The 27,964-nt window shown below is 36.3% G+C and overlaps 1 protein-coding gene across 1 annotated transcript in view; it reads right to left on the reverse strand.

The window, feature by feature from the left end:
- Positions 1 to 27,964, reverse strand: part of LOC145673462 (adenylate cyclase type 10-like) — a gene marked incomplete at its 5' end in the record, with an annotated part of 340,084 nt that overhangs the window by 103,478 nt on the left and 208,642 nt on the right.

Consider the following 27,964-nt stretch of genomic DNA (forward strand, 5'->3'; position numbering starts at 1 on the left):
TCATATTCCAAGCAATAGTTACTTCGCAGAGCTAAAAGAAGGCACTTACTAGTTTCATTAAAATGAAATGTCTTTTATGAGAGGAGCAGACGAACGAACAGGCACCCAAACGTTGGTTGAGTCGTACGGTTGAAACTCGTTAAGCTCGCTTCAATTATTATTATTATTATTATTATTATTATTATTATTATTATTATTATTATTATTATTATTATTATTATTATTATTATTATTAAAGCATTGCAGGGACCTTTGGTGCAGGGGGTCCGTGGCTCGATTCCACTTCGTGCCAAGTGAAATTTGAGGTGGACAAATACCGTGTGCATGGGTATGTGTTTTCTTGAGATTTTCCATTTTCCTCCCACTTTCTTCATTTCACCATTTCATTCATCATCATTCTCCCTTAGCGTAGGTGCATAATCGTCCAACGTTAAACTAGATATTGCAATTTCAATAATAATAATAATAAAAATTAATTCAACTGAAAGGACTGTAATTTATGTGGACAGCAATTATCATAAATATGCAACCATTATAAAAACAATGCTTTGAGTAGAAAGATTCCAAGTGTTAACGAATGCGCACGAGATAAGAGATGTCTCGAGAAAGAGACAAGACGCGCTTTGTGACATGCAAGATAATACGAGGCAAATGTTTTGGACACGAGATAGCTTGTAAAATGTCTCGTCTTGTCTGGAATGTCTCGAAAACAAAAGTCTAAGTTTTAAAATTATTTTTCAAGATCTATTCTCTCAGAAGTCTCTGCCTTAAAATTAATAACGACATTTGTGATTTAAAAAAAGATAAACAATGCCTAAAGTTAATAGTTAACTTTTCGAAAAGAAGCTTCATTAAGGGTGAACCTGAAAGATGTCCAGAAATTTCGGGAGGTGATTCGTGACATCAAAAGGAGACAAATGGTCCTCTTGCAGTTTTTGAATTCAGCTTCGTTGTCGAGATAGAGGGTTGCCAACTGGTCGTGTTTGAGAAACTCACTGGGAATAAATTCAAGTCCAAGAATAAACTACTACTCATATATTTTTCAGGTCAATTGACTTATACCATGTTGTAAGGTCAAATATTTATTTATGAAGTGTGTACAAAATTCGCCAGGGTCTTTTCTGAGAAAATCGTCGTGAAAAAGTCACCTCCAAGAATAAACTACCCCTCGTAAATTTTTCTAAGAGAAATATCTGATACTGCAATATAGGGTTGTTAATTAAATATTGATTAATGAAAAATAAACAAAATTGTTAAAACCATTTTTGAGAAAATAGCGTTTTTCGATTTTCGGCTGTTTGTAAACCACACTTATTTTAGGTGGTAGGAAAAAATGGAAAAGCTCCTGTAAGAATACTAAGTAAACCCTAAGTTTAAAATTTGGTGTAGATAAGTTGAACGGTATGGCCTCTAGGCGAGTGCATATAAAAGTGTGCCGAACGGACGGACAGGAAGGACGGGTGTCGAAAAGTCACATTTTCGGTATGTAGACGCCATGAAACATGTAAATCCGTTGAAATCTGAATTTGATATTATTTTCACAATCACTATATTTTCTCTCTTTTGTCGCTCGAAAAAGAAAAGCCTGAGTTTACCACAAAAAGCTAGGGAGTTTCTCAAAAAATATTCAATTACAGGGCCACCGCACTAAACTTTTTCAATTCAATTTCTTAACTGTGTTAGGCCGCAGTTGTTACTGAAGTGTGTATTTGGATAATACGAATAAAATTATCGTATTATTCAAATACATCGAATGTCAGCTTATCGAATAAAAAACTTCGATTGAAGAAAATCCATACTACAAAACTAACTCACACTTTGAGCACATTTTCATTAGACATATAATAGACCAATTAATGCAATTATTGTTCGGTTATTAACGAAATATTTATTTTTGAAATATGAATAAACTCTTTTGAGTCGTTTTTGAGAAAATCGCCCAGACAACACTCCACCAAGAATAAACCACCCCTCGCATTTTTTTTTTAGGACAAACGAGTTATGCCATATTGATAAGTTATTAATGAAATCTTTATTTATGAAATATGAACGAAAACATTTGAGTCCATTTTGAGAAAATCACTGAGAAAAAACTCACCCCCTTAGTATAAACTACCCCTTGTAGATTTTTCTCAGATAAATGCCTTATACCACAAAATAGGGTTGCTAATTAAATATTGATTTATAAAAAAAGAAAGAAAACAAGATCATTAGAGCCAGTTATGAGAAAATATCTTTTTTCTATTTTCATCGTACAGGAAGCTACCCTTGTTTTGGGAGTAGGAGGGAAATAAAAAAAACTATAGGAAATACTATGAAAATCTTAAACTAAAATTTGGTGCAGATAAGTTGAACGGTATGGCTTCTAGGCGAGTGCACAGAAAAGTGTAGTGAACGGACGGACGAACTGATAGACATGTATCGAAAAATAACTTTTTCGGTGTTAGGGGCTATAATACGTGTCAATTCGTTGAAATCTCAAATTTGATTTATTTTTTCTCGAACACCATACTTTCTTCTCTCATTTGTCACTTCAAAGTAAAAGGAACTCAGACAGTGGCGTAGCACACTTTTGCGGGCCCCCCCCCGCAAAGTATAGAGAAGGGGCCCCACTTGTAAAGCCGACACAAGTAAAGTGGAAGTTCTACTTCTTTAAAACTTTATTCATCGCAAGACTTCGGGGCCCCTATACATCGGCCCCCCCCCCGCACTGCGGGGGTTGCGGGGGCAGCTGCTACGCCACTGAACTCAGAACTACAGATAAAAGACACCTACTTTTACACATAGACATTTATTGATTTAAAACTGTTTTAGTTTGTGTCTTTTCACTTCCAATTGAAAGGTTTTACAATGATTAACGGCATACCAATGACGAGACGGAAGTTTTCAGGAAGTAAATGCATTCAGAAGTCTAGACTGCATTACAGCCTGTTTTTATTTCTGCAATTGTTAACAGCTGTAATTTCGTCCAAACGCTACATGAAATAATTTTTGGTTGACGTCATTGTATTACTATTTTAGTATTGTTCTCTTCAGACTTGGTTGAAGTTTTGTCTTAACGGTTATACATTTTTTCTTTCTTATTTCATCGTTACACATAAGAACAAAATGTTATGGTGAGTGGATAGATTCGAACCTACGAACATTGAGTTTATATTCTTCCAACACTTTACCAATGGACCAAGCTTTGTCTTCACGTTAACGCCCGGTTACAGGGTTTACTACGATTTAAATAAAATGGCTGGCTGTTAGAATTCCCTGCTCACATATTTCGAGAAAATAATTTTCATTGTTTCTTAGATACGTAGAGCAATATTTAGATACACATTTTAGGAGAGTGAATTTTGGTGTATATAATAATTTCATACCAGGTAAAAGCTAGATAAGTTTTGATAAAATGTTTCATATGTAGTTCTCAATAATAGGCTTGCTGTTCGGAGTGAAGTTCCAAGGTTCAGCATTGCCTAGCAGTTTTTGCTATTAATATCCCTTCTAACAATATTGGCAGTGGACAAAAGTTAGCCCGTGTTGAAGCTTTTTGCTCCTAATTTAGTTATTTTACTTATTTAACGAATATATTGAAAATTGTCAGCAGGCACGTATGCAGTAATTTATTTCGGGAGAAGTCCGACTTCAATATTAGGATAAATTATAATAAAATTTAAAAGATAATCCTTAAATTTAGGCTAAATTTACAGAAAAGTTGGGATTTCAGAGGGGAGTCCGGACCACCTGGACCCACCCCTAAATGCGTTCTTGTCTGTCAGTAACGTTTCCTCATTTTGAAACCCTCAAAAACTTCGGATATATAAAGGAAAACGAGTTATTTTCGATAAAATATCACTTCAAGGAGACGCGACAGTTTTATTGCACATGGTGGTATCCCAAGTTCACAAGGGCAAGAATTCATTAATTTTGATTCTCTGTCATTGTGCTCTATCGAAAGGTTAGGTTTGTAACATATTACTCCTACGAACAAGCATGACTGGCAGATAGGAATACTGAACACAACTCCAGAGAAATACATGCTTAACTTACGTTTATAGCTACGCTTTGGTGATTTGCCATCAAGGTCAATCGAGTGGTAATTCAGTTCCGTCTCTGTTCTTAAGCCATGTTCGTATTACTTCGAACAGTTTTGATAATGAAAAGCATGCCTCTTAATATAACAGACTTCTTTCGCGTAAGAAATCGAAACTCAGAAGGTCAGAGCAACTAGTCTGTAAGAATTAGGTTGTTAGTTAGTTAGGAGCCCAGTACGAGTAAGGGTTTTTATTACTATTGTTTTTAAATTTTTTATGTGAGGAAAAATCAAATTGTGATATCACGATATCAAATGTATTTGATTAGGTAGCTTTGTCTTAGCTAAACTTTAAACATCAGTAACCGTCGAAATTATTTCACCAACTGATCACTTACTGAACATTTCGAACACGTCAAACCAGTGGCATAACATGAAGGTTAACCTCTCCTCCGCAATCCTTAGTTATGCGTCCGTACTTTCAAGGACGGACTAAGGGCCGGGCGACTGCCCGGGGCGCCAGAGAAAGAGGGGTACCAAAACGAGCCTCAAAAAGTAAATTTTATAATGTGCTTTCTACTGACGTTTTTGGTTTATATTCTTGTAAAGTAGTGGCAATTATATGATCTTTTTCCATTTCACTATGGAAGAAGAGAGTTTCATAGTACTAAGGGGGCTGTATCGAAAAATTGAGAGATGGTATGTAGAATAAAGAGTGCCGGGAATTAAGTATTGTTTGTTTGTTTGCTTGAGTTTAGCGTTCCACGGTTATGCCTTAATGGGCAAGGGAGATGTGGATACTAATTATAGTGGAATCCGAACCACTTTTATCGTTCAACAGTAATCCACCGGGAATTGGACCCGGTACCACAGAAGGCAGGCGTGCTAGCCACTAGACCAGGGGGGGTGGAGTTGGTATTGTTTATAGCGGGCCATATTCTTTGTGAACTTTTCCTAGGTAATGGATTTCTTTTTGAAAATGGGTTTAAAACAGGGGCGTCATTTAGGGAGGGCAGGGAGGGGCATTTGCCCCCCGTGAGTTTGAGATGTATATAGATTTTATCATTAGAATAGTAGTAAATCAGTGAAAAACGCGAAATGTTACTTATATCAAGAGGTCTTGCCCCCCCCCAAAGCAAAATCTGAAATGACGCTCCTGGTTTAAACTATTAAAAACACTATGATAAAATGTAAAATATAGGCTACTACTAGGGGAAGGGCGCCAAAAAGTCACTTTGCCCGTGTGAAAATTTGGCCTGCTCCGCCCCTGCGTACTTTCTGTATATTTTTTGGCCTTGCAGCTTGTGCGGTACGAATCTGTTTGCAAACAAAAATTAGAGACACTAATGCAAAGGCGACGATATTTTCTCTCTCCCTTTTTTTTTTTTTTTTTTTTTTTGGTATCGTCATGAGTTTTACACATATGTTACAATTTGATTCTTTCCCAAATAAAAAATAAATAAAATAACCTTAGTGATAACACTGACAACAGTACTTCCACGGGATTCGAACCGTCTACCTTCGGTATACAAACTCGTTGCTTTACCTAACTGAGCTATTTGCTCTCTTACGTAAGCTAAACCTGTTCTACAGTAAAGATGATTTTTCATTACGATTGGGCTAACAATTCGTCTTTTTCCTTAGGTAATTTCCACTATTTGCACTATCTATACGTTAATACTTAGCATAGATTCATATATTTGGAGTTCGCTGATAATGCATATAATAAGACATACTAGAAATATTTCGTTAAAATTTTCGTTTGTAGATCTAATCCACGCTTCTCTCAATGACATAGATGTCGCTGCTTCGTGTTGAAATCCAGAATTCCCTCGCGTTCTTGAAAATTTCCCACTTTAGCAGAGTTGGTAATTCTCGAGATTTCTGTCGATTTAATGTTTTTTGCTTCTAATTTATTTATTTTAAGCTAATATCTAACACAAATATTAAAAACGGGTTTGTTATTAACCTGTCCTGCTGGGGAAACCTTCCGAAATTTCGAACATATAAAGAAAACGGAGATATTTTCAAAAAACTTCAAAATAAAGAGACGCGTCATTTATTTTGCTCATGGTAGTACCACTGACAAAAGCGAATAGAGGTGGCGTGCAAAATTAAAACAAAGACAGACAGAAGAAGCGTTTCAGTTGCAGGTAGAGCATTGGACGCAAAAACATTTGATACAAGAGCGTATACAAAACAACACGCAGATTGTGGAGATTAATAAGAGAATAACAAGAATTAATAGGCCTATTAATAAAATAAGAAGAAGGCAGTGACTGGTTGGTATAAACTTTTTACTATGTATAGTATGTAAATTTGACAAATTTAAGAGTTTTTTCCCAATAGTAAAATATCAATTGGAAGTAGATTTTGATACCAGAGTGAATATATTGTGTAACTGTATCTGCTTTGTGTGTAAATAGACCTTTCCCTTTGAATAAAAAGTAATCATATTAATACGGAGGTAAACAATAGATTATTTCAGTTTTTTTTATAGTAAGACTATTTACAGGGCTTTTCGAGTAAGGTGAATTGAATAAAATGTGTTTTGGGAATGGTATCACAGTAGATTTCTGGGGGTGTTGCTCGGTGGGAAGAAAAGCTACCATGGATATCAGGCAGTGCCGTGCCTTGTGGTGGGGCGACTGCCCCGGGTGCAGATGTAAAGGGGCACAAACTTCGGGAGGAAAATACATGTGCGTACACATGTATAAAATCCAAGGAAAAAAGTAATTAAAAGCGCTCAAAATCAAGAGAAAGCAGGGTTTAATTTTAAAATTTTCTACCGCTTCGCTCCAAGCATGGTGGCGCTTCGCGGCTAGTCTGTCGATCTCACGCATATGTACGGGTGCATCGTCGTATACTCTCCCCTCGGGCGCTGAGTTACCACGGCACGGCACTGGAGTCAAGTCATTTCGTCGCTTCCGCTGTGAACAGTATTGAATTCAGACATTTTCACCCGGGGGGAATGTGAACTCCTCGGGGGGAGGGTTGTTTTTCTGTAGTTTTGCAAGAAAGCAGCATATTTAACAATTCCATTCACATGCACATCTTAGCTAATATTGAGACTAATTGCTCATAAATATTCAATGAGATTATAATTAAAAAAAAAAAACAATTGTTTAATTTTATCTAAAACATTAAATAAAGACTGGCAAAAATATTTTAGACTAAACTTTAACTGCTATTTACAGTAGCTATTTTAGTTATTTTTTCCTATATTCAGTAGTTCCTGTTTGTTACTAATGTAGAAGTTTTTTAAAAAGATTTAAATTAACTCAAGTATTTTTTGTCCTTATACAAACATACATAGGAATATATTAACAAAAAGTAATCATTCTTTCTCACACTTCTGATTCTAAATCAAGTATATTAGCCCTGGTTTCTTCACTGCATACACATCAATAGTTTAGTTTACGAAATCTTCAGTAGGATTAGTGCCGTGTCGTGGAAAGTCAGCGCTTGGGGCGAGAGTATACGAGGGCACCCCCGTACATATGAGTGAGGTCCACAGACCAGCTGCGAAAGGTGAGAAAATTTTAAAAAGTTAACCTTGCTTTTCCTTGATTTTGAGCACTTTTTACTACTTTTTTCTTTTCATTTTATATATGTGCACATGCCCACATGTGCACATGTGTTTCATTCCCTCTTTTTTCTTTCCTTCTTTTCTTTTCTTTTTCCCTCCCGAATCGTGCGCCCCTTACTCGGTGCCCGGGGCCGTCGCTCCGCTTGTCGCTCCTTCGTCACCTTCAATAGCAATCTTTCACTTATATACTGCTATTATATTGATAAATTCTATATAAATCTCTAACCCAGAAGGGATAACTGTTCCTCCCTGACCCCTCTAAATGACGCCCTCTGAATCTCACCCTTTAACTGACTTACTTTTAGTTAAAGAAAGGTGTGTTTACTTTAACAATCGTAAAACACCTTTTCGTCTGTTACTTCCGATGCGAGAAATGAGATTTAGGCACTCTATTTCAAATAATGCAAGTACTGTACATTTTCGAAAACTGAAGTCTACTGACATCAGAGATCATATGGAATGATCGAAAGATCTTCCCTATCTTTCCTTTCCTATCTCAATCTGTGCTAGTGCTACCTACTAATATATAATATAGGGCGAGAATATAGTACCTACTAAAATACAAACCTTTCTGCAACAGTTGACAATTTCATGTTCTGTCAAACTCGGTCATAGCGTTAAGAAATACAGGTTTTATTGACTATTTTGGTATTCTATCTTAGATGTTACATGTTTAATATTTATATAGAATGAGTCTGCGTCATACATATATGTATATTGAGAGATCGGATTTTGTCTGCACGTGCACAGAAAGAAAAAGAAATAATTGGGTGAAGTAATTTCTACATTTGTGACTGAAATTTTGGGAGTTTCTCCAGGAGGAAATGAATTTTCTTCGGGGGGACATTCCCCCCGGGCTACCCCCTGAATTCATCCCTGGCTGTGAACCTAATTGCAAGATGCCAAAAATCACATTTTGGGGTTCAAAACAATACGTCTACTGGGTGAAAGCATAGACCGGTGTGTGTTTCACTTCATTTTCATACAAATGTGTTGCCTTTCCTACCTCATTTTTAATCCTATAATTGCTTCTTTCGAAAGTTAAACAAAAATTGCAATTCTTCCTTCTTCCGCATTTGTAAATCTAAGTATTATATATACCGCTGTATGTTACATATGTAGCTCACAGGGCCGCAACTATGGGGGAGAAAGCGAGGCACGTGCCCCGAGCGCGTGGTTGGATGGGCGTCTAAAAGGGAGGTCATATATTAGTATTTTTCCTGCCGGTATTTAATATATTTAATCAGAGTGCGAAATCATGAAATCGAAGTGGGAGGAGACGAGGACTGAAGAGTTTGAAAAAAAAAAAATGCACACTTTTATGCTTCGATGTAGAAAGTTCACGTATTTGGGCACATAGAAGTAGTAAACTATACAAAGTTAGATATTACTAGTATACCGCTGATCACTATTTCATCTAATAATTAAATATGAAATGCATGGTGATTACATATGAATTACGGTAATTACTTTGGAAGCTTCTGACATTATTTCAGTGTATTATCTCCCCCAGCAAGGATTTAGTGAGGGAATTTCGCCCAGAAATATTCAGTGGAGGGAAATTTCAATGTTCTCCAAGGATTTTGCACCCTGTTTTTCACAATTTCACTATTTCAATTCGATAATAAATAATGAATTTAATGTAGAATCAAATCTCATATTATGATGTGTATTATAGTGCATTTTCTTCTTCTCTAACTACATACATTATTCATTTTGGTAGAAAATCATTCTACAAAGACATTCTCTCAGGCTTTCTCCCACTTCTCTGCCAGAGCCTTTTTTCGCACCCTACCCAACAAGATCCGGCGTTTTATCAAACGTCCTTAAAATATGAAGTAGCTGAGCTAAGGAGGTATTTGTGTGCAGGTTAGCCTGGTCTCCCACTGATCCCCTCAATTGAATGTTTATGTAAATTATATGTCCCTATATCACAAGTAGTAAATATAGCCTACCTTATTCTACGTTTTTAAATGCATTTCCGCAACAGATTATAGCTTTATAGGTTCTCGTGAGGATTGGGTAACGCAAATTATCTAACCTAGCCATAAGTTGTCAAATTACCAGTTGTGCATTGTGCATGGTGATAATGATTCTCAGTTGAGGTGTAAAATTGCACTCGAAAATGGGACAAGAGCTGTTCGTATTCGTATCTCAGACGAGGCATGGAATGGGACGAATATGAAAATAAGGTTGTTGTAATAGATTTCTACAGGGTTGGTAAAAGTGAGACTAAGATTTTTGAAACACTTTTCATTTTTTTAAAAATAAGACTTGGCAATTTTTCAAATCAAGACTTGGCAATGTCAAGTTTCATCCCTCCCCCAATCTTGTAATGCTCGTTACGCCGCTGATGGTATCTCTTCCTTATACCAATCGGAAAGTAGCAGGGTATACTTTTTTTGTGACAGCAGATTACACAATTTACTGCGATTTATATTTGACAGTTCGATGACAAACGTTTTAACAAGGTACTATAAATACTACCATAAAACATTGCTACTAAATTTTTTTATATATAACTATACGAATGTGTATTTAATTTTCTAACGGAACATGAACGTGTACAAGGAACTAAATTAATTTGTAAGTTAATTATATTTTTATATGCTCTACCTCGTGTTTTATAAAACATTTTCTATCATATGGAAATTTGGTGAAAAACAAAGATTTTATTCATTTTTGCAGTTTGGATTTCATTCGCATTTTAAAAATGCTACTTGGTGTAAAACAAGAAGTACAATATAGCTGTTAATAAAATAATTATGTTTGTTTAGTCACGAATAAATAAATAAATATTTTTGTTAGGAAATCTTAAAGAAATTCAGTGCCATTTCAAAGAAAATCAATCTTATGTAGATAGGTTCTGTGTACAAAGGCTTAAACTGAAATAGTTACGCACAAAGGTATAATATTTGGTCCGGGACAGTAGTCCTGGCCTAAATGTAATGAAAACTATCTGGAATGTAATTTATGGAGAAAAAGTAAAATAGTAATAATAATAATAATAATAATAATAATAATAATAATAATAATAATAATAATAATAATAATAATAATAAGCATAAAAACAGTGGTTTTAGTGTTCCGGAAGGAAACCAAAATTTTCCCGGATTTTCAGGGCTCAAAAACACAAGCTGCAACACATTTTTTGGCTTGCCCTCCTTCAAAAACGACTGGCCCCTCCTACATTAACCTGCTGGTTACACCCCTGAGCCAGACTTTTCCAGCGTATAAAAATTCGGTACGTAAACTTACGCCAGGTCCCATACGCTAACGTATTGACAGCTGCTAACAAGACTAGCGTATGAAATTTTATGGTTACGACCGAAAAATACATCAATGTATGGCCGACTTTAAATACAAAGAAAACCAACCCAGACCAAGGTTAAAGAAGTTTTAAATGTAGTAAATATAAGCTTCTCTCCCCACACCCCTCAAATTCATTCAGCTATTTTTAACAAGAAATAGCAATTCATGGATAAGAGTTACGTATAAGAAAACAATCATAGAAACAGCAAGTTCCTTTAGAGGTATAGGAACAACGGTAAGCCAACTTTATATTTTCAACCTGTCACGTGTTTTAAGACAACCATACCCTTCATCTTGTGGCATGGTCTTAGATATCAAAGTATATTAACAAAAAATGTTTCACAACAATTTCAGTTGTGTGGCAACACTGAAAATCACTATAAAAAGCTAGTAAAATGTAAAAAAAAATCACTATAAAATTCTCAAAAAGAGTATAAAATAATATAAATTATTGTAAAGCAATATAAAACAAGAAAAAATTATATAGAAAAATAGGATAAAACTGGCAAAAATTAATAAAACAGTATAAAACACACAATTTAATTATAGGGTTTGGCAACACAATGTTATTGATGATTTCCTGCGTATCTACTCTACCATTAAGAAGGTAATTGTGCATATTGAGTCCTCACATGTAGGGATAATTTAACGAAATCAGGGGCAATTTAAATTCCAGAGGGAGCAAATGCCCTATAATTCCCTATTTGTCGACCCTCATTATTACATGATTACAGCTTGCAGTAACGGTAACTGCAATAAAACAATTCAAATAAACGCTTGGCAGGTATATAGTATTTGTATCTCTTGCTCGAAAATACATTTCATGCGTCACTCTATAAAACAGCTTTTTGATATTACATTGTCATCTGTCAAGAACAGAAAACAACTTTTCCGATAAAAAGTTACGTTGATTTTGTGTACAGCATCTGAATCTACAGTAACAATCGAAGGTTCCCATGTCACGTTTCCAAATGCCCCAAATGCCCACCCATCCCTTCTAGGGGTTGACCAAGTTCATTCATTTGCACACACACACACACACACTTTAGTGTGGTGTACTTTTCTTTTGGGGTGAGATATTTAGCTTTGTTAGCCATAACGTCATTAGCAAATGTAATTGAAATATCTTGGTAAGAGCATTGGCTAACCAAAATGCCTGTCACTGCTAAATAAGATACACCTTTGATTATTATGGAAACAAATTTAAATTATGTTAAAAGGGTTGCTAGTACATTTATAATGATTTATTGAAATATAATGACAAATTAAATGTAGTTACAAAATTAATAACTAATTAAAAAGTGAAAGCTAGTTAATTGAATATTTATGAATTAGATGGTAGACATTTCCTATTTCATGGTAAGAATTTTGAACATTTCCTATTGAAAATTACAATTCAACATTTATCCAAATTATAGGATAAGTAGAAGGATAGTCACTTACAATATTATTCGGCAGAAGAGACCAGAAGATCCAACCTTTGATGGCCAGGAGAGATCCATCACTATGTTCCGAACGATGGAGACTTCTTCAAAACAATGCCTTGCTTCTCCACTGTACCAATTGGGCCCCGAAGCAAATTTACTGCAGTCTTTTATATGAATCGTGTAACTGTGGTTAAATTCCTCTTAACCTATTTCTGTTGTGACCCATTCACCTACAGAAGTCACGTAGCAATGAACAATATTTAGAATTTTACTGTTAGGTGGAGACTTCTGGTCTCTTCTAACTCAATGAGCATAGAGAAATAAATCAATCTCTGGTAAATCAAAAATATTTAAAATATGTCACTTTTTTTTCGACTGTGATTTTTTACCACATTACCCCTCCTAGAGTAAATTCATCACACATTATTTTTCAATGTATGTTGTGATCACTATTTTTTTTCGATTGTGTGCTGTTTTTTCTTTGTTGTTTAAAGCAAAAATAGAATTAGTTTCACTGATTCCTAAAGGAGTCTCTTATTATACACACAGAAAATAAAATTAAACACAAATTGATGCACTGTTCGTTTAATGCACATTTTTCTGTGAGAAAAAAAACTGTTTACTAACCAGTTTCTTTGACTTCACTTTGGATAGGGTGTAAAGTTCGACGTATTTGATTATGAATGAGCCCTCTTCTTAAAGAAACGCACACACGCAGCAAATTCAATTCGTGATTGAGTATCCCAGCGAGTGTTCACTTAGTAGATAAGGTTAAAGCACAAAAGGGGCGACAGTTCTAGTGGTCAGTTATCGAAGTCCACTCTATGTTAGTCCGTCGTTTACTTTTGTCACTTACTTATACTTATTAGTCACACTGATATATTGATCGTATTGTAAGAACATAGTCTCAACGAGTGTTTATAAGATGGGTCAGTGTTTTTAATATTAAGATTAAAGTGTTATTAATATAACACATTTGCATGGCTTCGTAACCGAGCTACGAAGATCTTTGTCCTACATTTTCACTGGATGAAAACCATGGACTTGGAAGCTGTGAGATGCACTGCAAAGCATTGTAGAACCCGTAGTATGTTAGCTGGCACTGCATCACGTCGTGAAGTACTTTGGGAAGCACAGTTATAAGCCTAAGATATTTCCAGTTCAAAAGGCTTTAATGCAGTTTCCTGGAGAAGTCCTTCTGCTTGTGATTTGTGACGTGTTTTGGGTGTCTTGGTAGTTAAGATAGGATGAAGGAGGTGTGTCATAAACGGTAAAGAGAGGGAGAAAAGGTTTTTTTTTTCTTCATGCCAGTTATAGTTAATTCATAGGATGATGATCCGTATTACCAATAGAAAAACCTCCCACATAATCATATTACTGAGACAATAGTCAATTAAGTACGGATAAAATAATGATAATGATGTCTCAAGAGAGATTCCCTTTTACTGAGAGAATGAGGAGAGAATGAAACTATGTCGATAGTAATAAAATAAGTTTTCCCTTAATAATTTCCCATAAATGTATATATTAATAGAGACATTCTATTCGAAACTATATATATATAAAACTTATAACTAAGGCATATTTTATTATGCTAAAGGAGCATCTGTCCATCAAAATATATACAAAGTATAAAATATTTTAACTTTAGTAAGGACACAGCTGACATAAGAGATTACAGTTATCAATATGCGGAGGTAGAAGATTGCTTGAAGAGTGGGTGGGCTACAGGTAAATACATCGGTGAACAAGCGGGTGTGGGTTGGCGCGGAAGGTTTGTCATCTGTAAAATTGTTAAGATTTCGGAATTTTGCATAGGTGTTAAGGGAACAGAGGGTTCGCGTATAACACGTCTGTAAGTACGATAAATAATCCCTGAAAGGTATACGAAAAATAGTTACATTCTACAGTTGTTAAGAATAAAGTTAGTTGCCATACTTGATGGAAACAATGATATTTGAACTGCATCAATATATTCAAGTGGCAAAGATTTAGTATTGAAATCTATCTTGAACGAAATAACTTTCACTTTTTCCGTTTTTCAGTGTATTCAACAAACAACTAAGGAATCCAGGTGTTTGGGCTTGGGGGAGGAAGGAATTCACAGATCAGATGTTTTAACAACTCGCTCATTAAAAATGAAAAGAAAAATACTCGCTCGTGATTGGTTGGCAAAAATGAAAGTTTTTTCGGGGTCTAAGCGCAGTGAGATACTTATTATCAGTAATGCAGGAGTGTTTACTGTAAACATTTCAGAGATGGATTGGTTAAAAATAAAAGATGTTTCCCCTTTATTAGTGTGCGTGTGAGATATGTATCCTGTGCAATGAAAGTCGTGAACCTGATAAATGCAGTGGATGATTGATTGTGATATGTCGGAAGTTCATTTTTTTAAATCATGGAACGTGAGACAAGGTCGTTGGTTCTATGAGTTAAAGTTTTTGGTGTATTGACGAGTGTTGTGCTTCCAGAAGTTCCTATATTTCGTTTCAAATCGTACGTCAGCAGCTACGTCAGGAAAATAGTGCTTTAATCTAGTCTTAGAGATTGGTTGTATCTATCCATCCATTTTTACATTGTAGGAGTTGTTGTCAATCTTCGAAATTAGACGGAATGGACCTAAATAATCCTGTCTGAAAACAGCTGGTTCATTTGGTTTGCGATATATATTTTTTACTAATACCATTTGGTTAGGTTGATACGTGGTTGGAACTTTCTTTGATTCGATTTTAGCCTTTAAATGGGTGAAAGCTTAATGTCTCTGGTAGTTGACTAATGATCGTAGCTCGTCTAGATGTAACAGGTGATCATGATTATCTGTATGTTGAATGGGAACTCTTAATAAATTATCAATAATCAGTCGAGGTTGGACGCCATACACGAGCTCAAACGGACTAGAACAGAATTTATTATTGGGAGTTTGATTCGCGGTAAAAATAGGTGCCAATCTTCCTTGTTGTTTCTTGAAAGGAATTTTAGCGCATTCTGAACTTCCTGTATTTTCTGCTCCACTGCACCTTGCGAAAAGTGGCCTAAAGGTAAGGAATATTTCACTGAAATGTTCATGGACTGCAAAAATTCTTTCGTCTTCGCACTTGTGTGATTACTTGATTTGTCAAGTAAAATTACCGTAGGTACCCCATATGGTATAATTATTTGTTCCATTAGGAAAGATACGAACGTGTCTGACGTCATATCTTTCACCGGGTGGGTTATGCGAAAGGATGATGCCATATCAACAGCAACATATATGTATTGATAGTCTCCGGAAGTTGTTTTTGGAAATTTTCCACACGAATCCAGTACAAAGGTGTGAAAAAGACTTGTGGGTTGGTGCGTTTGGACGTGAAGATTATTCTGTTGGTAGTTTCTTTTGTTTTTGGCGCAATCTGGGCAGCTTCGTTTCTTTTCATACAACCAATTTTTCATGTTATGTATGAAGTATTTAGATCTTAATATATAGTATGTCTTTAGGTACCCTGGATGTGTTAATTGATTAGCATGTACCTCTTGAAAAACAATGTTTCTTAGCACTTGTGGTACGCATACTAACAATCTAGGGGACGTGGTTGAATACATTTTTCTGTATAAAATGCCATCCATAAAAGTGAATTGCTTGCGCCAAAGATTGAACTGTGGGTGGCTTTGATCTTGTGCATGCAAAGTGTATATGACCTTTGAAAAATAAGAATCTTGTCTTTGTAAACTAGCAATGTCTGTTTTGCTGTTCAATGCTAACTGACTTAAGGGGTGAACGTCAGGTTCAATGATTTCAAGATCTTCATCTTTAAAGGGTAGGGGGTTACGAGATAACAGGTCACTGATACTATTTTGAGAACTTTTTACATGTGCTATAGAGAAGTTGAAAGAATTAATATACTCGAGCCAACGTATGTGCTATGCTGAGAGGTTCTTTGTATTCTGGAGTGCCTATAACGATTTATTATCTGTTACTATAGTGAATTTAGCATCTAACAAGTATTTTCTTAATTTCACGAGCGAATAATATATGGCAAATAACTCTTGACTGTAAACAGGACGACGTTTGACGCGGGTAGGGTGTCGCGCGCTAATGTAATGAACGGCATGCCAATCACTTTCATTTTCTCGTTTTGCAGCAGAACGCTTCCAATTCCAATACTTGAACTGTCACACATGAGTAAATGTTGTGTGTTTTCTGTAGAAAATATTGTTAAAACTGGTTCTATTGTTAATAGTTCACGTGCAGTTTCGAATGCATCTTGCGTATGCTTGTCCCACTTAAGAGTGCGGGGGGAGCCTTTAAGAGCGTCATATAATGGTGCTAAGATGTTTGAAATGTTTACCAAGTAAGAGCGATAAAAATTAATTGTAGCAAGCCATGATTTTAATTGTTTAACAGTAGTAGGCCTAGGGATTTCCAATATGGCCTCTAGTTTAGCAGGATCCGGTCTGATCTGACCATTCGAGACCACATGTCCCAAACATTTGGTAGAGGTAACACCGAATTCTGATTTTTCCGAATTAAAAAGAACAGAGTGAGCTTCAGCTTTTTCCAATACTTGCTTTAAGGTATCAAGAAGCTCTTCAAAGGAATTAGAGTGAAGAAGAAAATCATCTACGTAGATTAAAAGACCATTTCGCGGGATGTCTTTGAAAATTTCTTTTAAAATTCGTTGCAAACTTATGGAGGCATTTACATGGCCCTGGGAATAGCGTTTTAAACGAAACTGAGCATGTGGCAAATCAATATCACGAAGTGAAAATGCTGTTGCATCTCTGTCTTTTTCGTCTAACTCGATTTGGAAGAAAGATGAAGACATATCAATTGAACACATGAACCTCGAGTTCGAAAGATGATCTAAAATATCATTCATAGAAGTGATCGGTTCTGCTATAGATACACAGTGTTGATAATTTTCTCAAATCCAGGACTAGCCGTATGTCATCCTTAGAATTCGGTTTTAACACAGCAATCGCATTATTTCTGTAAGGGCTATTCGCAGGTTCTAATATTCCTTGGTCGAGAAGTTTCAAGACCTTCTGTTTGACTTTCGGTCTAAGGCGGTGAGGCACCATAAAAGGTACAACCTGAAATAGGGTACGGTTTACTAAATCCAGTGAAGCAGAATACTTCGTGATTTTTGTAAAGTCTTCTTTACTCCATTTGAAAGCACATACATGACTGAGTAAGATATCTAGTATTTGTTTTTGTTGATCGTCATTAAGTTTAGTATTTATTTTAAATTTGGTGGGGTCTACAAGGTGTTTGATTTTTCCTTACCGTTCTTTTTTCTGTGACTCTATTTGATCTGGAGTAAGATCATACAATTTAGTAACAATATTAACCTGTTGAGTTTGATATTCGCTATTGAAAGGAATGCCAGAGACAATAACAGTACCCTTCTTAAAATGCTGAGCGTGTTCAGTGGGGTTGACAAGGGGAATAGCGGAGAAAGCAGCGTTGACTACTGTGTGAACATTGTAACACGATTTCTTATTTTTGTGAATGGGAGAATTGAGGTAAAACTCTCTGACGTCACCTTTCATAGGTAGACTCAGTTCAAGAATAGAAACGCTGTGAAGAGGAACCGTTACTGGTCTGGCAACTTCGAAAAGGTAGTTGCGGGTGGCTGGAATGTTAACGGAAACGAATTTAGAAACCGTAACCTGAATATTGTCATAGTGTTGCGAAGGTGTTCTTTTCCCAAAACGTTTCAAGATTAGCTCATTTTTAGTATAATCTAACTTTGCAGAATGTTGGTTTAAGAACGGGTTCCCTATTATTATAGGCATTTGTGCTGATGGAGAAACACGAAAAAGTACGCTGAATTGTTTATCTCCTATAAAGATAGGAAGCGTAATAGCTTTGAGTAACCGAACTGGCGTATTAGAAATTCCATGTAGAGTTGTGGATAAATTAAAACAATGGGAGTTTGGTGGCAAAGCTGATAAAGGTATTATATTACATTCTGCTCCCGTATCCAAGAGAAAATGATGTTGTTTCGCACCTATTATGCCTTTAATAAACGTTAACTGACGCTTCTTAATCAACTGGGTACGCACCTGACTGCAATTTGGCTGAGATGGTCGTGGGATCGAGTCCCGGTGAATATCGTTCGTCTTTACGTTATCTAAATCATTAACCCCGTTGCTACTCTTGGTTTGGGGAGTCACAGTTGACGAAGTCACTGCGTGAAAGGACAAATTTCTGTTAGTGGTTATATACTTATTGTATTGGGGTTTAAGGTTCGAACTAGGTGCGCTGCCAGCATTATCTATACAAACGTTATGTGAGGCGGGCACCGCGTCAAATTGTTGTAGACGCTGGTTTGAATCAGGCACAGTGTTAACAGTGTTACTAGGCAGCCTACTACTGCTAGAGAGCGGCCATTCTACCCCATGCGGAGGTTCTGGCTGGGAAATCTCTGTTTGATTTATTAGTTTTTTGATTGTCTGGGGGAAAGGTAACAAAGGGTGATGAGGATGATTGACTAGCTACAAACGGACTAGCGTACGGATTGAGTGCTAAGGGAGAGAAATTTGGAAATTGGTAGGGAAAAAATGCTTTATACATCATCGGAGGTACGTTAGAAAACACTGAAGAATATTGACTTCGGTTATTGTGTTTCCTAGAAACTTTTGAACGAGAATTCCTGAATTGTTGTTTCCTGTTATGGGAATTTTGTTTCTGGGTACTATTCTTAGAATTGGAAGTGTCTGTGTTATTAGACTGATGGCACGAACAATCCTTCGATTTAGAGCGGGACCGTGAATGGTCATGACAACCATTTTGTATACTGCTATGGGAATGAGTACATTCCCGACATTCGGAGAAAGAATTTTTTCTTTCCCTGCGTTCTTTACTAAACTGTCTATCCCGACTAGGAGACCGTGAAAAATTTCCTTTAGGACATTTGTGATCATAAAAATGTTCTGATTTGCTATTATAAGACAGATCTCTGCCTTTTTGTGGAGGAACCGAAGAAAAGTGAGGGTGGGCGTCTGCAAACGCCACTGTGTGCGGGGTGCTTTGACTGTTACAATATGTGTTCATCTGAACCTGTATATTTTCTAATTTAGAGATTATGTTATTAAACGCATCGTCTTGTGACGTATTAGGCGTGGCGATGGAAGACTGTGGAGGGTTAGTAAATGAAGAGAGACGTCTTTGAGCTAAGCAACCTACCCTTTGGCGAATTTCAACTGCGGTAACCAATTGATCGAAATTATTAATGGTTTGTTGGGAAAAGTCAAGGATATAAGTAGGTAACATATTGGTAATTGTGTCCTGTAAAAAAATCTGAAAATGCAGGTTGGGGATCAAGCTGCTGACTGAGATATTTTTTCTGTACATGTAATGTAAAAGAGATTCGCCCTTCTGTTGATAACAGCTTCTATAATTCTCAATGTCAGATAATGGTGCGGTATTTGGTCCGAATTGCTTCAAAAAACCGGATTTTAAATCATCCCAAGTTAATGTTGCATGAGACGGCTTTGAATGATACCAGAAATTTGGCACGTCACTTAAACATAACGGAAAAATAGTGCGACGTTTAGTATCGTCCCAATTAGAGATTGCTGCAATTCTTTCAAAATTCGCCAGAACGATCGGCGCGTTCAGTTTGTTGACCCGAGAATATAGCAAGGAAAGAGGGAGGGGGGAGTGACCCACTTGATGAAGCGGAATTTTGTTGAGACATGTTCCTCGTATTCGCTCTAGTGCGGCGAGGACTATGCATAACAAAACTAGCACAATAATGTGAAAACTAAGTCTATTGGTACACAAACCATAAATAACATAACACAAATAAACTGGCATGAGAATAATGTACAAAAATGGAAAAATGCATTTGCAATTGATCAAAGGAAATGTAAGAGATTCTTGGCATGTCATATATCGCCTAGAGAGCCATCTGGTGTACTTTTCTTTTGGGGTGAGATATTTAACTTTGTTAGCCATAACGTCATTAGCAAATGTAATTGAAATATCTTGGTAAGAGCATTGGCTAACCAAAATGCCTGTCACTGCTAAATAAGATACACCTTTGATTATTATGGAAACAAATTTAAATTATGTTAAAAGGGTTGCTAGTACATTTATAATGATTTATTGAAATATAATGACAAATTAAATGTAGTTACAAAATTAATAACTAATAAAAAAGTGAAAGCTAGTTAATTGAATATTTATGAATTAGATGGTAGACATTTCCTATTTCATGGTAAGAATTTTGATCATTTCCTATTGAAAATTACAATTCAACATTTATCCAAATTATAGGATAAGTAGAAGGATAGTCACTTACAATATTATTCGGCAGAAGAGACCAGAAGATCCAACCTTTGATGGCCAGGAGAGATCCATCACTATGTTCCGAACGATGGAGACTTCTTCAAAACAATGCCTTGCTTCTCCACTGTACCAACTGGGCCCCGAAGCAAATTTACGGCAGTCTTTTATATGAATCGTGTAACTGTGGTTAAATTCCTCTTAACCTATTTCTGTTGTGACCCATTCACCTACAGAAGTCACGTAGCAATGAACAATATTTAGAATTTTACTGTTAGGTGGAGACTTCTGGTCTCTTCTAACTCAATGAGCATAGAGAAATAAATCAATCTGGTTTTTCCACCTGTGTGAAAAATATTTAAAATATATCACTTTTTTTCGACTGTGATTTTTTACCACATTAGGGATCAAAAATATTAGATCCTTATATTTGTGTTTAATTTCATGCCCAGATGCGTAATTCTCGAGATATTCCACTGTCCCGACATTTCTGTTGCGTTGCTCGATAAAACAGATTTTTCGATTACAGTGCCATCTATCGAGCAAACAAACAGAAATGTTGCAATTGAATGTTACGTATTTTTGTATGTAGCATCTGAATCTGCACTACCAACTGGGGGGCGCCATTTAAACTTTTCACGTTGACCCCCTCTGTTCCCCTTAGGGTTGCCCGGGTGAATTCATTGTTCCACCATGAAATGGAAGTTAAAAATATATTTCCCACGTGTTTTTGTGTTTCATGATACGACGTGTATTTCTCGAGACATTCCACCGTCCCGATCTTTTGTGACACCCTATATATATATATATATATATATATATATATATATATATATATATATATATATATATACACTAACTTGGGGAAGAAATATAAATATTAACCGTACTAACCATATATATTGCAAGGTGTCCTTCACATGTATTGTAGACTGTGAAGGGGGCCGCAGTGTAGAAATGGTTGGGAAAGGCTGTTCTAAACGATACTTTATAGTTCATTACCTTGAGAAGTTGTAGTAGTTTCACAGGTGAATATATTTTTCTCTCTTCATTAATTTCTCGATTTGATTGTGTGCATTAACTACTACCCGCAGTGAGCAGGTACAGAATACTTCATTGTAACTGATGAGGCAGTAGGGTATTCTCTCAAAAAAAAAAAAAAAAAAATCCTAATTGTGTTTCACATTAAGAGTTTTGAGTCCGACCAGGTTATAAGTTCATTAGGTTGTTCTCTTCTATGCAACACCTTCCGTAAAGCACTATAATCTGCTTCACGTAAGCTGATAGGAAAAAGAAGAAGTTTTTTCCCCACCACGCTCAAGTACAGGTGAGTTTTGGTGTTCCGTCTTCCACCATCAGCCCCCGCACACAGAAGTATAGAGTGTATATAAATATGCCTAAAGAATAAATTACAACTTTTATAACAACACTACGTATTTTAAAACATTTACAGTTACCTGCATTAGTGAGGTAACACGTGTCATTATAATGGAGATTTTATTGAACAATTGTATTGTTTATTTTCCTTGCTTTTGGCAGTCGGGCTTGTGACATAATGTTAGAATGGCAAGGGATGTCAGGGTTGGTAATTGAATTTATATTGTCTTATTGATAAAATAATTTTATAATGATATGAAATCGAATACCAAGACAGAAATCTTTATAAGTTTTACGTCACACACTTACGCCGGCTAGGCCGAAGGAAACAGTGATGATGAGAAATGAATGAAATGGTTGAATGATGAAAGTGGGAGGAAACGGGAGAACCCCGAGAAAACCCACGCACACGGTTGTTAAATCGAAAACCAAGTACAATTATGGGTAAATTATCAGAGTTAAGATGATAAGAATAACCTGAAATGCCAAAAAAAGGAAAGAAAACTTCTCGTTTGCTCTCTTATTGACAGATGTTCTTTCTTACATTAAAAAGAACAATAAGAAAAAGAACTATATATATATATATATATATATATATATATATATATATATATATATATATATATATATATATATATAGTGGCGGATCCAGGATATGATCAAGGGAGGCCTAAACCATACTTTGTCGCTTTATCCAGTGTAAGGCAGGATTGAAGCTAATTTCATCCAGTGTATACCTGAGCGTCAAGGGGGCCTACAGCCCCTTTGGATCCACCACTATATATATATAAACATTGGTAATAGTGTTACAACAATAATTTTGTTTGCTGAGCCTCTCTTGCAGAAGAGGGAAAAATGACTTTTTATTGTTTTAGAAATATTATCGGTCTCCATTAATAGGAATAGGATTAATCATTTGCAGTAATTAACTTGCAGACAGAGACGGTTATGGCACGCAGAATATAAAATGAATTGAAATCTTTCAGTTTTATGTCCCACGGTTATGCCGGCTAGGCTAAAGAAGACGGTGATGATAAGAATTGGTGGAATAAAGAAAGAAGGAGGAAAGGGAAGATTCCAAGGAAACCCACGCACGTGATGTTTGTCCACCACAAATTTCGCTTGGCGGGAGTTGGAATCTAACTAGGTGCCCCATGCACCACAGGTGAAATCTCTACCATTGAGCCACCGCGGCCCCAGGTGTGCAGGATAGTCTAATGTTGCAACAAGAGTTCGTTATTGTATAAGAAAGAAAGGGTAACGATAAATACAGAGTAACGAAAGAGAACGAAAGAGTACGAGTTTGTTCAATTATACAAAAATAACGAACGCTTTGGCTTAAAGAGCTTAAACGCTCATCATAGCAGAAACAAACATTTCTATTAGATTTTAACCTGAGAAAAGTCAATGTACTCTCCGCAGGAAATAAACCTGCAACATGAGCATGTAAGTTTATTGTCAAACGACAAAGTCTTTTTCTCCAAAATAAGTGTGCAGGGGAGGACGCCGAGGTTTCTCCTGGTGTGATTCGTGCCACTTAGACGTTATGTTGATTCCCTGCACTGTTAGGCGTAGTTTCACAATAAATTTACATGCTCATGTTGCAGGTTTTTTGCTGCGGACTGTACCATGTTTGTTATTCTGCTTTACATTATCTGGAAGTTCTCTTTCGCCCAGCTCTTCCTAGGCAAGGGCACCGATCCTGGGGGGCCGAGGAGACCCGGCCACCCCAAAGCTGATGTGGGGCCTCTTATTTTATTTAAGAATATACAATATTTGGCGTAATCTGAATGGAATTTTTCTTCGAATCCTTATATATGCCTTCTGCATCTGAATGAGTATCCCCAAACTTACAGAGAAATCGGCGCCCTTGCTCCTAGGCTTTTTGAATAGGATTTGGTGACTTGGTGCGTATTTCCCATACAAGCAACATGTTATGCTTCTTTTATACGTATTAACTTTACTATTTATATAATACTCGGTGACCTGTAGTTGTTGTGAAATAAAAGCTTGCATAGCGTTTTAATTTACCTGAATGTATGCCTTTTTTGCTCCAAATATTTTTATCAACATTTTATTTTCGAAACCCTGTAGTTTTCGTTCTTGTATTCGTTTTAGGGATCAAATTCTACATTCATACAAAATTGGGCAGATTGAGCTCTTATTGATTTTAATGTTTTCGATATTTTTTAACACAATAAAATGTCTTACATTTGGGTAAACTTTAATAAATAAATAATATGCAATACTTTTCTACAAGACAAAAATTAAAAACAGTATTTTTTTGTTACTTGGGGTTGATAGTTAAAAGGAACAGCAGTGCTTTCTCGAGCGAATTGACGTACGAATTTAGAGTTTACACGATTCTGTTTATTAGGAAAGCATCCTTCCCTTTGAAGGTCAATGACTAGCTTTCCCTTCTGCAGTGGTAAGTGGTGGGAGGTAGGAAAGTTTCTTATCAGGTTGCCTGAAACAGACTTTAGTATGGTCACTACCTCCACGAGTAGCCGTAAGTTCAGGTCATATTGCAGATTGCACTGCCTTTGTCATTGAATAATAAGCAGTAATATTTTGAAGTTCCTGAAGGGAAAAATGGACTAATATTAGCACTCGGGCATGTTATAATATTCTGAAGTTTAACGAGTAATACGGTTTTATCAAATTCTTTGTCTCGTTTCCTTTCTTTTTTTATAGCAGTTTTCAGTTTTGGTTCTGTTGATTATATTTTAGTTTGGTGTTCTGTTAATGTGGTTATTTTTACTGCTACAAAATGACTTCCACAAGGATCGCAACGATCGTCCTTTGGTTCCATAAAATCTACCGAGGGGACCTATCCAAGTGTAACTCTGACTTCGATTCGAGACTATGGCCGTTGGATACCTTGTCCCAAAAGAACATAACACGAAAAGGGATACATCCTCGATCGCAACCGTTGCGGAGATATAAGCGTGAAATGTTAGGAATTGAGCTCCATACTATACATTACAAAGTCAGATTCCGGGTCAGATTTTTCGGAAACGGTCGAGTAAGGAAACTCTGCGAATACATATCAAATTAGTGTGGGGAGCACAGCACCTTTTGAATGAAAAATTTGTGTCCCCGGGGCACTCGCAGAGTCCCAGGCGGGGTCCAACTCAAAATTAGCAAATGAAACCGGAGGTCAAGTAGCATATTGTATGAAAGCTATTGTTAAATAAAAGAAGATAGAACAAATCTCAACTCTCTACGATAACCCTGTGCAAACGGGCAACTTGTCAAAATGTCAATTCAACCTACATCAGAAAATCTATGGCCACGCTTCTAAATCTGTTAAGTTGAGACAATAACAAAACAGAAAAACACATTTGAAATTGCAAGGTATTGAAGTAAAGCAAATTGCTGCAGAGTCTCTCACAGAGTCGCACAACGGACTTTATCCAAGTATAAGTGTGACCTCGAATGACTAATGGATGATAGAATAATCATGATCATTGGATTTCGTGTCCTAGAAGAGAAAGATACATTGTCAATCGGAATTATCGTGGAGGGTGAGAAGGTCAAAAGGCAACGGGACCTCAAATTCACAGATTGCACTATGAAATTTCTATCGGAGGATTTGCTGAACGAGAAACATGATGGTAAAGACGAAAAGAAGTAACCTTGAAACTGTGAGGCAACTTGGAAAGGAGTGGGGTTGAAGAAAACTGGAATAATGTTGCAGAAATAAAATATATCGGAGGGTGCTTTTGAGAAAGAGAGACCGCAGCAATTTGCTTTACTTCAATACCTTGCAATTTCAAACATGTTTTTCTGTTTTGTTATTGTCTCAACTTAACGGATTTAGAAGCGTGGCCATAGATTCTCTGATGTAAGTTGTATTGACATTTTGACCAGTTGCCCGTTTGCACAGTGTTATCGTAGAGAGTTGAGAGTTGTTCTATCTTCTTTTATTTAACAATAGCTTTCATACATATGCTACTTGACTCCCGGATCCATTTGTTAATTTTGAGTTGGACCCCGCCTGGGACCCTGCAAGTGCCCCGGGGACACAAATTTTTCATTCGAAAGGTGCTGTGTTCCCCACACTAATTTGATATGTATTCGCAGAGTTTCCTTACTCGACCGTTTCCGAAAAATCTGACCCGGAATCTGACTTTGTAATGTATAGTATGGAGTTCAATTCCTAACATTTCACGCTTATATCTCCGCAACGGTTGCGACCGAGGATGTATCCCTTTTCGTGTTATGTTCTTTTAGGATAAGGTATCCAACGGCCATAGTCTCGACTTGAAGTCAGAGTTACACTTGGATAGGTTCCCTCGTAAGTTGAATTCAATAATGAATATGTGGGCATAATTTGACTCTCTAAGAGGTTCTAGTTTCAGTTCCTCACATTGTTTTATTTCTCATTTCCTGAAGTTTTTAACCAATTTTTTCCCTCCCATTTTCCTATCGTTTATGTGCTTCCCGTTAATCAACATCCCTCGAATATATAATAATTGCTTTTCATTTTTCTAAACAAAATTAAAAACGAAGTATATGGCTTAAACTCATGTTGTTCAGTTTTTCTGTGACACGCTGGCCTCATTAGAACTTTTCACTATAATTTTCCAAAAATCTTTGTTAAGGCAGTGACTCGAACAATGAAATTCACTGTTTTTGATGACCAAGTGTATTGTTTTAACACACATCTCCCGCGATTTTTATTTACGATCGTGTGCGTGGGTTTTCTCGGTCTTTTCCCGTTTCCTCCCATTTTCTTCATTCCACCATTTCATTCATTTCTCATCACCGCTTCCTTTAGCCTAGCCAGCATAACTGTGGGACGTAAAACTTACTGATTTCATTTCATTTATTTACGAAGACCGCACCTCAAAGTCTACCAGTTCCCACGTCATCAGTGAAAACTGAGGTAATTTCCTTAGATTCTGAATCATGGAATCACAGTTTAATATATTCCATTGGAACAGAAAGTACAGGTATGCATTTATACTGTAAGTACTTAAGCATGAGAACAATTTTCTGTGTCTCAAAAGTCGCGAATTGAAATCAAATAACCCACGGATGAAGGACCCTTTATTGTATATTAATCCGAACTACTGTTAATATTTTCGCTTTTGTTATTACACACCGTAGCTGGAAAATCAACGAGAACTGAAAACCAGCATTCTGTTTTCAACATTTCAATAATTTGGCGGTAACAAAAGCCGAAGGTCAGTGAACAAAAGTCCCTGGAAAACAACGCTATACTTTTACAAGTCTTTTAATGTTATTATCTCAATTTTGAAAATTTTGTGAGTTTGAAACTTACCAAACACGCAAATAGTCTATATTTAACATTTGTTTTTAGTATGTTCACCAATCACCCAATATTTATGTAATTACTGAAGTATTTTGCTATACACAACATTGCATTGGTTACTTTAAATCAATGATCATCATAGCAGTTAACGCTGTGTATTGACAAGAAACAAATAGTGCACATACCGACAGTTGTTACCGCGACTGTATAATAAGGATTTAAGTTGTATCGGAAAATTATATTATGGACGAAGCTTAGTATTTATAGTGAACATTTTCTCTAAACGATGCTATAATTAACGTTAGAATAAGAGTAAAGGCTAGAAACAGTTACACTTATTCCTTATGTAGTGTGGCGAGGGAAGGAAAACTAAAGAGTTATCTTCCACCAGGAAAAATTTTTGCCCACTCCAGATGTGAAGTCTTCAAGTAACATAGAAGCATGTAATGTGTTTTACTTAAGTGACAATATAGGGTGTCCGATAAGTTTTCGTACTTCTATGTTTTGGTAACACATAGAACATTGATGGACGTGCTGTATTCAGTTAAGCTGCTCTTTATTGAAGCCGTTTACTTACAGATATCGCAGCAGAAATCTCCTTACGTCCATTATGCATGTTGGATATATCCTGTAGCAAACACAATTTTTCCTAATGAAGCAGGGTTGCTGTACGAGTTATGCAATT

Source organism: Thermobia domestica, chromosome 16, assembly GCF_964235325.1.
Source record: "Thermobia domestica chromosome 16, izTheDome1.hap1.1, whole genome shotgun sequence".
Taxonomy (NCBI): domain Eukaryota; kingdom Metazoa; phylum Arthropoda; class Insecta; order Zygentoma; family Lepismatidae; genus Thermobia; species Thermobia domestica.